This window comes from Montipora foliosa, chromosome 1, assembly GCF_036669935.1.
Source record: "Montipora foliosa isolate CH-2021 chromosome 1, ASM3666993v2, whole genome shotgun sequence".
Lineage (NCBI taxonomy): Eukaryota > Metazoa > Cnidaria > Anthozoa > Scleractinia > Acroporidae > Montipora > Montipora foliosa.
The window spans coordinates 60,457,061-60,472,893 of record NC_090869.1 but is presented as its reverse complement, the minus strand read 5'-3'; the positions used below and the strand labels follow the sequence as shown (position 1 = coordinate 60,472,893).

At 46.5% G+C, this 15,833-nt stretch overlaps 1 pseudogene; it reads right to left on the bottom strand.

Annotated features, from left to right (window-relative positions):
• Nucleotides 1-2,914: 2,914 nt before the first annotated feature.
• On the bottom strand, nt 2,915-4,970 carry LOC138000056 (uncharacterized; annotated as a pseudogene).
• Nucleotides 4,971-15,833: the final 10,863 nt, after the last annotated feature.

Here is a 15,833-nt window from a genome sequence, read left to right as displayed (position 1 = left end):
ATACAATGGGTGTCCTGTGGTACGTGTTACTCAAAAACAGAAGGGACTGAGTTGGGTGGTATTGAAATGCAACGTTCTAGGCAATTTTTTCAAGTCGGGGGTCATTAAGACCATTTAAGGGGTCACCCAGAAGTCGTATCAGCAGAGGCCCTTTGGCTCACATGTTCACACGACGAAACAGATCTTTTTCTGAGTTTAAAAACCTGGCTACCAGCCTGTTAATCATTTGTCAGAAAGAAAGAATTCGTGTCATCTTTAGAAAAAATAGGCACGCATTGCGTACGTGTGGTAGTGCAGTAACACAGACCTTTATTCCATATTGTTAACCGAGCTGCGTTTTGTCTTCCAGGAGATTGAAGTTGTCTTTGCATAATATGTAGCTCTAAGAGAACACGATATTGTTTTGGTATTGTATATCATTGTAGTACCATAGTAGAGAAGACATGTGGTTTCTTGCAAAGTACTAAACCCAGAAAGATTGAAGAAAATAAAAGGGAATCGCGAAACATTGTCTTCTAGGCTGGCACGCTGATCATTTTCAAGTTCCCTCACAACTTGTTTTCACCACAAATTTAAGCGTGCATTCTGAGCATCTGACAGCTTTGTAACACAAAAGTTCACTGAAGTTAACATCAATAAAAGCAAGATGACACACACTAACAATTTACGTGACACACCGATCTCTTAATGTGATCCACCTTCCCACACGCTTGCCGTGGGAGAACAGTTTTGCTGTTCCCAACCCAGCTCACCACATGTTTGGCATGTGAAGCTGCCTCGTAAAGGGGTGCTAAATACACCCGCCTGGTATGTTAGCTACGCCATGCTGATAAGGTCCGTAAGGCCGAAACAGCTGTCCATGGCTGCTAATTGACCGGGTTGAATTGGTCGTGCGCATGCGTGATGTGTTGGCCACACCGGGTTGGTGTTAGCGTGTGTCACCTTGCTTTTATTGCAAACTCGCGCCTTCGCCCCTTTTTGCTATAAGAGGCAAAAAACCCTTCCTATTTCAATTGCGTGCGTGCAAACGAGACTTTCGACGCCATTGAAGGTAAACAAGAATTAGTGAAATTTCCAGTTGTTACCGGAAGACTGTGCAGAGTTGAGTCCAAATAAATACAAATAGTATACCATTTTCATTCATTAATTATGCCGCTCATTGTACGGCGTGGTTGAGTTATGGGAAAAGATTGTGGCTTTCGGCCGCCGACGCGACTTGCTGCTTATAGCTCGTAAACCAAAGAGAGTTCCCGCGACCATATCAGTAACGAGGGACCACAGAAAAGACCTTTCTCCAAAACTCAGAAACCCCATTTTAAAACCCCGTTAAGGAATGGATACAATAAAACCTAAGAAAAAGCTAGACAAAGGTTCCTTATATCATTATGACAGAAGCAAGCGGTTGCCCCTCTATCGAATTTGGGGCTGTGCTCATGGCCAGAGAAGTAGCGACTGAATCCGAATTCATTACCTTGCCCGTTTGTGAATAATAGTCGGCTGTTATTATAGAAGACCACCCAACATGCCTTGCTACATCCTCCGAAGATACGCCCAGCAAAGACAGAGTGATCGAACACCCACTTCTAAAACTATGCATTGTTTCTCTGTCATAAATCCCAGCTGAACGTAGGTGCAGAGTAAGCCTGTTAGCTATGGCAGAACCTACAAAAGAATCTTCAGAAATTTCACTTTTGCTGTTTAAGACTCTGAATAAATAGCCTCCTCTCAAGTTTACGCACATAAGGTCACATAACTTAACGTATAACCTTAAATTGGCTACCGGACAGATCTTCGGGTCCGGACATTCCTTAATCATGAAGGTATTGGTTTTTCCGCCACCTCTTAAAGTCTTGCCAAAAGAGTGGCGGAATAAAAACCCATCCCCATCTGGGAGACAAACAATTTCCTTCATAGAGATCCTACCCAGGTCTGAGCCACGATCCCCTGAATAGAAATCAAGACAGAAAAAGGCTAGGTCCCTTGCATAGAGATTGCGCTGGACAGCAGATATACCTTTAGAAAAAACTGGATCTCTGGGAATGATATAAACAGAGCTCAGTCAACTTCCCAAAGAAGATAGGAATAGGTTGGTTTTCACAAACTCGCGCCTTTGCTTGTTCTTCGCGTACTAAGGCGAGGTACTGTCTCAAGGAGTGATAAGCTGCCGGGTTCCCCACCCCGAAAATATCATTCCAAGTATCACCCCGCCCTGCTTCTATGAAAATGGAGCCTAATTTCCCAATTAAATTATCAACATTTCCAGCTGCGAGTCTGGTTGGACACCGGCACTGAGCTTTACCGGGAACTCCAAAGTGCTTACACTGGGGAAGATGAATTTTAGTTTTTCTCCCTTTATCCTTCCAAATCAGAAACCTCGTTAAATCCTGCGGGGTGGCGGATATAAGAGATTTAGGAGAGGTTAGCGAGTGAAGAAAACGCTCGAACTCTTGCTGTAGACTGGACGTCTGTTTCTGGTAGGGTTTATCGCTCTTGGCCTTGCGAAGGGCTTCAAGACGGTCGTCAATTGCAGCAAGGTCTAAACGAACTTTCTCAGAATCTGGATCGGTGGTGTTCTTCCTTCATGTGTAACTGCAATGTTGACAAAACGCAAAAGAAGTGTCGTTTGGGTAGGAACAGTTTGGGCAACTAACTGCGGGAACCCAAACTCTTGGCACCAGGGGAAGGTCCTAAATGAGCAAAAAAGGGCATAATAAATGTAGGGGTGTAAAATACAGAGTACAAAAAATATTAAATGAGAATAGGCCAGTCGAAACCACATACGGCGTCACAATAAAAGTAAGCAGGATTTTAATATAACAAACAAATATTAAATGTACCTAAACAATTAAAGAAAAAACGAAAAAAGGATCCCTCGAGTTTGTACTTGACAATAATACGCAGTTATGTTACGTTATTAAAGCGCGGCAAAACGAAATACCCAAAGATCCCATTGAAGTGGTCTGAATTCCCAAGCAGAATGGCCTGATTCAGCGGGGAATAGAAGAATTGAGTTATCCCCCTTTTGGCCCAATTTGAATGCAACCGTAGCCTAACGCTGCATGAGGGGCCACCAGTATTTCCTGGGCGAGACATCCGGGGCAATCATTGTAAAAGGGCATGGTTGCGACGCCAGGAACTTCAAGAGCGGGCCGATAAGTGTGAATGGTGGAAACACAAAGGCGTTTTCGCTGGATGATAACACTTGAGAAAAGACATTGGTTCCTTGGGCCTGTACACAAGGAAACGGGGAGAAGAACTTCAAATGAGCTATCCAACTTGACGTTAGAAGGAAGAGCCATCAAATCGATGGTATGAGGCCCGAAGGTTGAATCCACCAAGTTCCATGGCTTCACGTCAAGAGACGGGTCTAGATCTGAAAGTGTGCGAGATGGCGAATCCGCGGGATTACTTTGGGAGGGAACATATTACAATGAAAGAGAAAGATTTCTACGGAGTGAAAACTGGAAAATGGACTTCATTACGTCAGAAACCTCTGGGAACTTTGAGACTTGACTCTTCCAACTAGACAATAGAGCTTTATTGTCTACAAACACATCCACTCTGGTATTTTCGGAACGACGAAGGAGAATTTTCTAACGTGAGACGTAAAGCCTGAGTTTCTTTGATGATGATGGAACGTCCTCGATAGGTTTCATCCCAATAACCACGTATCACAACTTCGGGTCGACTAGGGCTAAAAAGACATCCGCCCCATCCAAAGTAAGAGGCATCCGAAAACAATTGAACCTGTACTGAAGTGAGACTCGTTCATCCAAGCCAGGAAACCTTGCCAGCTATCAAGTAAACGCCAGTGGGAAATTTCATTTAGAAGGGTAGGAGACAGTTTGACTTGGCGGGCACAATTCCTAGATGCTCGAGAGATAGCCTGATACACAGAATTGGAATAAAGCTTAGCTGCCGGAACGAGAAGGGCGAAAGATGTAGTTTTACCGGCGAATTTTTGGAGCGTTTTAACAGAAACGCTTTTCTTGTCAAGGATGTCTTCTCTTAGTTCCGCAAATTTATCTTTTTTATCTTCAGGGAGAAGAAAAGCCTGTTTCTCAGAATCGCAAATATAACCCAGGAAGCGCCTAGCCGTCGAAGGAATTAAACAACTTTTCTTGAGGCCAATGAAGTACCCAAGGGAAATAACAACGGAACAGGCGATGAAAGCGGCCATTTGAGCCAACTGAAGGTTGGAAAAAGCGTCCATGCTATTGGCCCGAGGATGTAAACGTAACTGCCCGACATGCTGGTCATCTATATATTGAGAGCAAGGAACTCCGAGTGATCTGATAAAAAGGGTAGCGGTCAGGCCGATAGCGTGGTACACGAAAGCGCTAGCTTTCCACCCGGAAGGGAGACAGGCGTATGTAAAATACCAACCCTCCCATTGGAAACCAAAGAAGGTAGAAGTGCGAGGATGAAGGCGAATATGATCGTAGCCGCTTTTGTCGTCAAACGTAGTCTGATAATGGCCAGGTTCGACGTACCGACAGAGGTCCGTCAAGTTTAAAAGGACAATCCTTGATCCAACAATTTAAAAAACGTTCATCGTGGCACATACGAGGTTTGCCAGGCTCAACTGTAATTGGCAAAACCAAGTGAGGTGGTACGACTTCGCCAACGCGGCCTACAACATTGATAGAACCGTTGCAAATTCTATCCTTTACGGTCGCAGTAATAAATTCTTTAAATGGACGGCAAACCACTGAATTTGGAAAACACATCTGAGGAGGCAAGTCACTGCAGTAAGTTTTACCTTGAAAGGTACCATTAGAGGGAGTGAAGAAATCAAAGACATCCACACCATCTCTAATAATAGACAGTACGAAGTTCCTTTTTTCGTAACCCACGGAGATTTTATCCCATTGGTCTAAGCAAGTCGTAAGGTTTCCCGCCACAAACGAATCTGGATCGCGAAATTGAAGCATGTCTGGAGAGGCGAAAACTCGGCCCTCAGCAACCATTTCTAATGACGGGAGTGGCCCAGCCCAGCTAGTGGGGTTAATTATCCCTGTCGCACCATAACACAGATTTAGGACGCTGTTTAAAGTGGGACTGGCAGAAACTGGAGAACTCCTAAAGAAAAGGCGAGACAGGAAAAACTAGGCTAAATGCGGAGAGAAGTATATATATATCTAAAAAAAAAAAAAAGAAGAACCCCACTAACCGAGCTGGACCAGGAATCCGTCGTAAACGGATTATAGGGCGTAATTGAGATTACCCTTCTGGTCACAACTAGGACAGCGGATTGGAAAGCGAGTAAGCAAAAGCCCAAAATAACAGAGATAAAAGGTGCAGTAGAAGGGAAATAAAACGAAATGAAACTAAGTTGAAAGGTAACAACATTCAAATAACATAAAGGAAAACAATTTATTAACCAAAAATAAACATACATCTTCTTTCATCCACGGAATTTACGGAGGTTTTGAGGCCTCCAACATGATCTAGCGATATGACCCCGGTGGCCACAATTAAAGCACACAACAGGATTCGTTTGGCGAGTGACACCGGGACCTGGAAGAGATGCGAGGGCTCTAGGGCAAACCCTAGGGGTCTGCTTCACTGCCTTCTGAATTTCTTTCGCAATGGCGACTTCTTCATCTGAGCCCAGCAATTTAAGTAGAACTTGCTGGAAAGTAGGAGAACCCATCAACGGCCTGGTTTGACGTAGGATAATGGAAAAACGATTTGCGTGATCATGACCTTTCTCTCTAGCAACGTCACAAAGTTGCTCCAAGGCTGCTGATACTGCAAAAGCGTCGAAAATTGTAGGGGGACGGGAGAGCAGTTGACGGACATATTTGAGAGCTGAATCCACCGACTTCTCGTCGTTTAACTCTTTTAAATTCTTGATTTCAGCTTTTAAAGCCTCTAACTAGGGAATAGAAACAGAGAAAAAACCCACCGTGATACCCCTAAGCGCAGAAATTCAACAAAGTCCAGGCACTAAACAGGGATAGGTGAGAAAGTAAAAGTACCCAAGAGACAAATACAAAATGCTTTCTCTAGGTATGTATGTTAAACGGAACGAAACCCACAAATAGATAGATACTAAAGACAGGAGTAGATATAAACTAAAATAAGCCGACCAGCAGTTACAGGCAAACTGTGCTAATAAAATAAACCAAGCGAAACCAAGGCCGACAAACGGCCAATGCACGAGCAAGCGTTAAACTAAAAAACGGATAATTGCCACATAAACACGACACACAAGCAAAAGTAAAAGACCAACGAGGATGATTAATAAGAGCCGACACACGGCAACTAACCAGTTAAGCTCGACACACGAGCCAACGTTAAGCTAGAACCGACACACGGCAAAACCAATTTGTGCTGGACACATTTAAACTAGAGCTGACACACGGCAAACAACCAGTTGAGCTCGACACACGAGCGAACGTTTGGCTTAAACCGACACACGGCAAAACCAATTTGTACTAGACTGAGTTAGAGCTGACATACGGCGTACAATTTGCGCTCGACACGAGTGAACGATTAAGAAGAGCCGACACACAGCATCCAAGTAATTAAGCTCGGCATACGAGCGAACGTTTAGCTAGAACCGACACACGGCAAAACTAATTTGTGCTAAACACGTTTAAACTAAAGCAGACACATGGCAACCAACCAGTTGAGCTCGAGACACGAACGAACGTTTAGCTAGAACCGACACACGGCAAAACCAATTTGTGCTAGTCACACCTAAACTAGAACCGACACACGGCAACCAATCAGTTAGGCTCGACACACGAGCGAACGTTTAGCTAGGACCGGCAGACGGTAAAACCAATTTGTGATAAACTAACTTAAACTACAGACACGGCATAGAATTTGTGCTCGACAGACGAGCGAACGTTTAGCTAGGGCGGACACACGGCAAAACCAATTTGTGCTAGACACACAAGAAAAACAAACCAGAGTCGACACACGGCATAGAATTTGTGCTCGACACAGGAGCAAACGATTAGCTAGAACCGACACATGCCATCTGTGACTCCGCACTCGGCAAATGAGCAAAGGTAAAGCTAGAACTGAAAAACGGAAAGGACCAAAATGCGTCCAAAACACGAGCGAACGTATAACTAGAGCCGACATGGCATATCAGCGTGTGCTAGACACACGAACGAATGTAAAGCTAGGGTCGACACACGGCAAACATACCACAGAAAGGAACCCCCAGGAATAGCAAAAGAAACGATGCAAAACCTATGCAAATAAGAAACTAGAACGAAAAAGAAAAAATGCACAAAACTCTAAAATACCTCGTTCAACTGTTCTTGTTGTCCACCGAGTGGGCCCGCTGGTTACACGGGAGGAGCCGGTGGAGCTGGCAAAACTGGGTCCACGACGGCAGGAACCGGTGCAGCCGGAGGAGCAGGATTAGCTAAAGCCTCTAAAGGCAGGCAGACATGACGTACACACCCAGGGAGCACGTATAGCCAGGCAGACATGACGTACCCACCCAGGGATCACGTAGGGCCAGGCAGCCATGACGTACCCACCCAAGAAGCCCATATCTCCCGGCAGACATGACGTACCCACCCAGGGAGCCATGGCTGGTCACATAGTGTCCCCTGCTTGATGGGCTCATGTATGGCTATTAAATGGTTGGTCACGAAGTGTGCCCTGGTTGATGATCTCATTTATGGCTATTACATGGCTGGTCACAAAGTGTCCTGTGGTTCATGGGCTCATGTATGGCTATTACATGGCTGGTAACGAAGTGTCCCCTGCTTCATGAGCTCATGTATCACTATTACATGGCTATAGTCACGAAGTGTCCCCTGGTTGATGGGCTCATGTATGGCTGGTCACGAAGTGTCCTCTGGTTGATGGGCTCATGTATGGCTATTACATGGCTATTACAAGGAACACTTGGTGACCAGCCATGTAATAGCGATACATAAGCCCATCAACAGGGGACAATTCGCGACCAGCCATGTAACAGCCATACAAGAGCCCATCAACCAGGGGACACTTCATAACCAGCCATGTAATAGCCATACAAGAGCCCATCAACCAGCCAGGGGACACTTCGTCACCAGCCATGTAATAGCCATACATGAGCACATCAACAAGGGGACACTTCGTGTTCAGCTATATCATAGCCAAACATGAACCCAACAACCAGGGGACACTTCGTGACCAGCAATGTAATAGCCAGAAAAGAGCTTATTAACCAGGGGACACTTCAGGCCTAGCCATATCATAGCCATACATGAACCAATCAACCAGGGGACACTCCGTAACCAGCCATGTCATAGCCATACATAAACTCATCAACCAGAGGACACTTCGTGACCAACCATGTCATAGCCATACATGAACCCATCAACCAGAGGACACTTTGTGACCAGCCATGTCATAGCCATACATGAACCCAACAACCAGGGGACACTTCGTGACCAGCAATGTAATAGCCAGAAAAGAGCTTATTAACCAGGGGACACTTCAGGCCTAGCCATATCATAGCCATACATGAGCCCATGAACAAGGGGACACTTCGTGACCAGGCATGTGTTAGCCATACTTGAGCCTATCAACGAGAGGACACTTCGTGACCAGCCATGTCATAGCCATATATGAGCCCATCAACCAGGGGACACTTTGTGACCAGTCATGTCATAGCTATACATGAGCCCATGAACCAGGGGACACTTCGTGACCAGCAATGTCATAGCCATACATGTACCCATCAACCAGGGGACACTTCGTGACCAGCCACGTCATAGCCATACATGAACCCTTCAACCAGGGGACAAGTCTTGACAAGCCATGTCATAGTGATACATAAGCCCATCAACCAGGGGACAACTCGTGACCAGCCATGTCATAGCGATACATAAGTCCATCAACCAGGGGACACTTCGTGACCAGCCATGTGATAGCCATACTTGAGCCTATCAACCAGGGGACACTTCGTGACTACCCATATCAAAGCCATAGATAAGCCAATGAACCAGGAGACTCTTCGTGACCAGACATGTCATAGCCATATATGAGCCCATCAACCAAGGGACACTTCGTGACCAGCCATGTCATAGGCATAAATGAGCCCATTAACCAGGGGACGTACACTTCGTAATCAGCCATGTCACAGCCATACATAAAACCATCAACCAGGGGAAACTTCGTGACCAGCATGTCATAGAGATACATGAACCCATCAACCAGGGAACACTTTGTAACCAGTCATGTCATAGCTATACATGAGCCCATGAACCAGGGGACACCTCGTGACCAGCAATGTTATAGCCATACATGTACCCATCAACCAGGGGACACTTCGTGACCAGCCATGTCATAGCCATACATGAACCCTTCAACCAGGGGACAAGTCTTGACAAGCCATGTCATAGCGATACATAAGCCCATCAACCAGGGGACAACTCGTGACCAGCCATGTCATAGCGATACATAAGTCCATCAACCAGGGGACACTTCGTGACCAGCCATGTGATAGCCATACTTGAGCCTATCAACCAGGGGACACTTCGTGACTACCCATATCAAAGCCATAGATAAGCCAATGAACCAGGAGACTCTTCGTGACCAGACATGTCATAGCCATATATGAGCCCATCAACCAAGGGACACTTCGTGACCAGCCATGTCATAGGCATAAATGAGCCCATTAACCAGGGGACGTACACTTCGTAATCAGCCATGTCACAGCCATACATAAACCCATCAACCAGGGGACACTTTGTGACCAGCATGTCATAGAGATACATGAACCCATCAACCAGGGGACACTTCGTGACCAGCCATGTGATAGCCATACAAGAGCTTATCCACCAGGGGACACTTTGTGACTAGCCATATCATAGCCATACATGAGCCCATAAATTAGGGGACACTTCATGACCAAACATGTGATAGCCAAACTTGACCCTATCAACCAGGGGACACTTCGTGACCAGCCATATCATAGCCATATATGAGCCCATCAACCAGGGGACACTTCCTGACCAGCCATGTGATAGGCATAAATGAGCCCACTAACTAGGGGACACTTCGTGATCAGCCATGTCACAGCGATACATGAACCCATCAACCAGGGGACACTTCGTGACCAGCCATGTGATAGCCATACAAGAGCTTATCAACCAGGGGACACTTTGTGACTAGCCATATCATAGCCATACATGAGCCCATAAACCAGGGGACACTTCATGACCAGCCATGTGTTAGCCAAACTTGACCCTATCAACCAGGGGACACTTCGTGACCAGCCATATCATAGCAATATATGAGCCCATCAACCAGGGGACACTTCGTGACCAGACATAAGATAGGCATAAATGAGCCCATTAACCAGGGAACACTTCGCGATCAGCCATGTCACAGCGATACATGAACCAATCAACCAGGGGACACTTTGTGACCAGCATGTCATAGCCAGACAAGAGCTTATCAACCAGGCGACACTTTGTGACTAGACAATTTATAGCCATACATGAGCCCATGAACCAGGGGACACCTCGTGACCAGCCATGTCATAGCCATACATGAAGCCATCAACCATGGGATACCTTCTGGCCAGCCATTTGATAGCCAAAGAAGAGCTTATCAACCAGGGGACATTTCATGACCAGCAATTTGATAACCATACATAAGCCTATAAACCAGGAGACACACCCCGTGACAGGCCATGTCATAGCCATACATAAGCCCATCAACCAGGGGACACTTCGTGATCAGTGATGTCATAGCCATACATGGCTTATAAACCAGAGGACACTTCGCAACCAGCCATGTGATAGCCATACATGAGCCCATGAACCAGGGGACCCTTCGTGACCAGCAATGTCATAGCCATACATGTACCCATCAACCAGGGGACACTTCGTGACCAGCCACGTCATAGCCATACATGTACCCATCAACCAGGGGACACTTCGTGACCAGCCATTTCATAGACACACCATGAACCGATCAACCAGGGGACAACTCTTGACCAGCCATGTCAAAGCGATACATAAGCCCATAAACCAGGGGAGAATTCCTGACCAGCCATGTCATAGCCATACTTATACCCATTAACCATTAGAAACTTCAGGACCAGCCATGTCATAGCCATATATGAACCCATCGACCATGGGACAATTTTTGACCAGCCATGTCATAGCGATACATAAGCCCATCAACCATGGGACACTTTGTGACCAGCCATGTCAAACCCATACATGAGACCAATGAACCAGGGAAAACTTCGTGACCAGCCATGTGATAGGCGTAATAGAGCCCAGAAACAAGAGGACACTTCGTGACCAGCCATGTCATAGCCACACATGAGCCAATCAACTAGGGGACACTTTGTAAGAAGCCATGTCATAGCCATACATGAGCCCATCAACCAGGGAACACTTCTTGACCAGCCATATCATAGCCATAAATAAACCCATCAACCAGGGGACACTTCGTGACCAGCCATGCCATAGGCATACATGAACCCATTAACCAGGAGACACTTCGTGACTAGCAATGTGATAGCCATACATAAGCCTATCAAACAGGACAAACTTCGTAAAGATCCATGTGATAGCCATAAAAGATCTTATCAACCAGGGGACACTTCGTGACTAGCCATATGAAAGCCATACATGAGCCCATGAACAAGAGGAAATTTCATGACCAGCAATGTGATAGCCATACATAAGCCTATTAAACAGGGGAAACTTCGTAAAGATCCATGTGATAGCCATACATGAGCCCATCAACCAAGGGACACTTCGTGACCAGCGATGTGATAGCCATACAAGAGCTTATCAACCAGGGGACACTTCGTGACTAGCCATATCATAGCCATATATGAGCCCAGAAACCAGGGGACACTTCGTGACCAACCATGTGATAGCCATACTTAAGCCTATCAACCAAGGGACACTTAGTGACTAGCCATATCATAGCCATATATGAGCCTATAAACCAGGGGACACTTCGTGACCAGCCATGTCATAGCCATACTTGGGCCTATTAACCAGGGGAAACTTCGTGACTAGCCATATCATAGCCATACATGAGCCCATGAACCAGGGGACACTTCGTGACCAACCATGTGATAGCCATACTTAAGCCTATCAACCAGGGAACACTTAGTGACTAGCCATATCATAGCCATACATGAGCCTATAAACCAGGGGACACTTCGTGACCAGCCATGTCATAGCCATACTTGAGCCTATTAACCAGGGGACACTTCGTGACCAGCCATATCATAGCCATAGATGAGGCCATAAACCAGGGGACAATTCGTGATCAGCCGTGTGATAGCCATAGTTGAGCCTATTAACCAGGGGACACTTCGTGACCAGACATTTGATTGCCCTACTTGAGGATATCAACCAGGGGACACTTCGTGATAAGCCAGGTCATAGCCATACAAGAGCTTATCAACCAGGGGACACTTTGTGACTAGCCATATCATAGCCATAGATGAGCCCATAAACTAGGGGACACTTCATGACCAAACATGTGATAGCCATACATGAGCCCATGAAACAGAGGACACTTCGTGACCAGGTATGTGATAGCCCTACATAAGCCCATCAACCAGGGGACAGTTTGCGACCAGTCATGTCATAGCCATAAATTGTCCCATAAACCAGGGATCACTTCATGACCAGCCATGACATAGCCATACATGAACCCATCAACCAGAGGACACTTCGTGAGCAGCCATGTCATAGCCATACTTCAGCCTATTAACCAGGGGACACTTCGTGACCAGCCATGTCATAGCCACATATGAGCCCATCAACCAGAGGATACTTTGTGACCAGCCATATCATAGCCATACATAAGGCCATGAACCAGGGGACAATTCGTGACCAGCCGTGTGATAGCCGCCATACTTGAGCCTATCAACCACTAGACACTTCGTAACCAGCATTGTCATAGCCGTATATGAGCCCATCAACCAGGGGACACTTAGAGGACCAGCCATGTCATAGCCATATATGAGCCCATCAACCAGGGGACACTTCGTGACCAGCCATGTGATAGCCACAAAAGATCTTATCAACCAGGGAACACTTCGTGACTAGCAATAGCATAGCCAAACGTGAGCCCATAAACCAGGGGACACTTCGTTACCAGCCATGTGATAGCCATACATGAGCCCATCAAACAGGGGACACTTCGTGACAAGGTATGTGATAGCCATACATGAGCTCATCAACCAGGGGACAGTACGTGACCAGTCATGTCATCGCCATAATTGAGCCCATAATCCAGGGGAAACTTCAAGACCAGGCATGTCACAGCTATTCATGAACCCATCAACCAGGGGACACTTCGTGATCAGCCATGTCATGGCCATACATGAACCCATCAACTAAGGGACACTTCGTGACCAGCCATGTCATAGCCATACATGAGCCTATAAAGGAGGAGACATTTTGTGACCAGCCATGTCATAGCCATACATGAACCCTTTAACCAGGGGAAACTTCGTGACCAGCCATTTCATAGCCATATATGAGCCTATCAACCAGGGGACACTTCGTGACCAGCCATGTCATACCCATATGAGTCCATCAGCAAGGGGACACTTCGTGACCAGCGATGTCATAGCCATACATAAACCCATCAACCAGGGAAAACTTCGTGACCAGCCATGTCATAGCCATACATGAACTCATCAACCAGGGGACTCTTCGTGAGCAGCCATGTGATAGTCATACAAGAGCTTATCAACCAGTAAACACTTCGTGACTAGCCATATCATAGCCATACATGAGCCCATGAAACAGGTTACACTTCGTGACAAGCCATGTGATAGCCATACTTGAGCCTATTAACCAGAGAACACTTCGTGACTAGACATGTCATAGCCATATATGAGCCCATCAACATGGGGACACTTCGTGACCAGCCATGTCATAGCCATAAATGAGCCCATTAACCAGGGGAGACTTAGTGACTAGCCATATCACAGCCAGATATGCACCCATCAACCAGTGGACACTTTGTGACCAGCATCTCACAGCCATACATGAACCCATTAACCAGGGGACACTTCGTGACCAGCAATGTCATGGCCACATATGAGTCCATCAACCAGGGGACACTTCGTGACCAGCCTTATCAAAGCCATATATGAACCCATCAACCAGGGGACACTTCGTGACCAGCCATGTCATAGCCATACATGAGCCTATGAAGCCTGGGACACTTTGTGACCAGCCATGTCATAGCTATACATGAATCCATCAACCAGGGGACACTTCGTGACCAGCCATCTCACAGCCATACATGAAACCATCACCCAGGGGACACTTTGTGACCAGCCATGTCATAGCCATACATGAGCCTATGAAGCAGGGAACACTTTGTGACTAACGATATCATAGCCATAAATGAGCCCATTAACCAGGAGACACTCCGTAACTAGCCATATTACAGCTATACATGAACCCATCAACCAGGGGACACTTTGTGACCAGCATGTCACAGCCATACATGAACCCATCAACCAGGGGACACTTCGTGACCAGCAATGTCATAGCCATATACGAGTCCATCAACCAGGGGACACTTCGTGACCAGTCATGTCATAGCCATATATGAGTCTATTAACCAGGGGACAATTCGTGAGCAACCATGTCACAGCCATACATGAACCCATCAACCAGGGGACACTTTGTGACCAGCTATGTGATAGCCATACATGAACCCATTAACCAGGGGACACTTCGTGACCAGCCATGTCATAGCCATACATGAATCCATCAACCAGGGGACACTTCGTGACCAGCCATATTATAGCCTTATAAGAGCCTATGAAGCCTGGGACACTTTGTGACCAGCCATGTCATAGCCATACATGAACCCATCAACCAGGGGACACTACATGACCGGCCATGGCATAGCCATACATCAGCCCATGAACCAGGGGACACTTCGTGACAAGCCATGTCATAGCCATATATAAACCCATGAACGAGAGGACACTTCGTGACCAGCAATGTCATAGCCATATACGAGTCCATCAACCATAAGAGAATTCGTGACCAGTCACGTCATAGCCATAAATGAGTCTATTAACCAGGGTACACTTCGTGACCAGCCATGTCACAGCCATACATGAACCCATGAACCAGGGGACACTTCGTGACCAGCCATGTCACAGCCATACATAAACCCATGAACCAGGGGACACTTCGTGACCAGCCATGTCATAGTCATACAAGAGCTTATCAACCAGTGAACACTTCGTGACTAGGCATATCATAGCCATACATGAGCCCATGAAACAGGGGACACTTCGTGACCAGTCATGTCATAGCCAGAAATGAGTCTATTAACCAGGGGACACTTCGTGACCAGCCATGTCACAGCCATACATGAACCCATTAACCAGGGGACACTTCGTGACCAGCCATATCACAGGCATACATGAACCCATCAACCAGGGGACACTTCGTGACCAGCCATATCACAGCCATACATGAACCCATCAACCAGGGGACACTTCGTGACCAGCCATGTCACAGCCATACATGAACCCATCAACCAGGGGACACTTCATGACCAGTCATGTCATAGCCTTATAAGAACCCATCAACCAGGGGACACTTCGTGACCAGCCATGTCATAGCCATACATGAACCCATCAACCAGGGGACACTTCGTGACCAGCCATATCACAGCCATACATGAACACATTAACCAGGGGACACTTCGTGACGAGTCATGTCATAGCCATAAATGAGTCTATTAACCAGGGGACACTTCGTGACCAGCCATGTCAAAGGCATACATGAACCGATCAACCAGGGGACACTTCGTGACCAGCCATATCACAGCCATACATGAACACA